The sequence below is a fragment of the Trichechus manatus genome, unplaced genomic scaffold (assembly GCF_000243295.1).
Source record: "Trichechus manatus latirostris isolate Lorelei unplaced genomic scaffold, TriManLat1.0 scaffold00200, whole genome shotgun sequence".
Classification (NCBI taxonomy): domain Eukaryota; kingdom Metazoa; phylum Chordata; class Mammalia; order Sirenia; family Trichechidae; genus Trichechus; species Trichechus manatus.
Window position 1 is genome coordinate 4,075,456 of NW_004444136.1, and position 1,283 is coordinate 4,076,738.

Here is a 1,283-nt window from a genome sequence, read left to right on the forward strand (position 1 = left end):
TTTCATTCTCGTTTGATTCTAGGAGTTTTTTTATTCCATCTCTGATTTCTTCTATTACCCAGTGTTTTGTAAGCAGGGTGTTATTCAGTTTCCAAGTAATTGATTTTTTTCATTGCTCTTCCTGTTGTTAATTTCTACCTCAATGGTGTTGTGGTCAGAGAAGATACTTTATATTATCTCAGTGTTTTGGATCTTGTTGAGGATTGCTCTGTGGCCTAAGATGTGGTCTATTCTGGAGAACGTTCCATGTACATTCAGAAAGAATGTGTACTTTGCTGCTGTTGGGTGGAGTGTTCTTATATGTCTATGAGGTCAAGTTGGCTGATTGTGCCCTTTAGGTCTTCTTTATCTTTGTTGAGTTTCTTTCTAGATGTTCTGTCCTTTACTGAGAGTGGTGTGTTGAAGTCTCCTTCTATTATTGTGGAGCTGTCAGTTTCTCTTTTCAGTGCTGTTAGAGTTTGTTTTATGTATTTTGGAACCCTGTCATTGGATGCATAGATATTTATTATGGTTATGTTTTCATGATGGATCACCCCTTTAATCATTATATGATGTCCTTCTTTGTCTTTTATGGTGGATTTTGTTTTAAAGTCTATTTTATCTGAGATTAGTATTGCCAATCCTGTTCTTTTTTGGTAGCTGTTTGGTTGATATGTTTTTTCCATTCTTTGATTTTTTAATAAATTTACGTCTTTGTGTCTAAGGTGTATCTCTTGTAGACAGCATACTGATGGATCCTATTTTTTAATCCATTCTCCATCTCTCCATCTCTTTATGGGTGCATTTAGGCCATTTACATTCAGTGTAATTATTGATAGGTGTGAGTTTATTTCTGTCATTTTGTGGTGCTGACATTTTCTTTCTTCCTCTTACTCTCCTATGCTGAATTCCTTTTGTTTGTGGATTTTTTTTTTTTCATTTCTTTTGTTTTTGTAGGTTTTGTTTTTACAGAAACTTTATGTTTTTCTTCTTTATTTTGATGGGTGGGTTTGGTAACTTTCTTTGTGGTTACCTTGAAATTTACCCTTATCTTCCTTGAACCGTCTATTATTACTTGGTATCACCTTCCCTTCCTCTCCATTAAAAGATTCTATACCTACACTGTTTATTCCCTCTTTTATTGTTCTGATGTTGTTGTCATTTACAGATTAACCTCTCTGGTTCCCTGTCGTAGTGCATTTGATTTTGCATAGTCCTTGAGAGTTCATTTCCTAGGCTGATATCTAGCTGGTACAATCCTGTGTCCTAGATTCAGCCTGTGGTCTGATGTTGTTTGTTCTCAG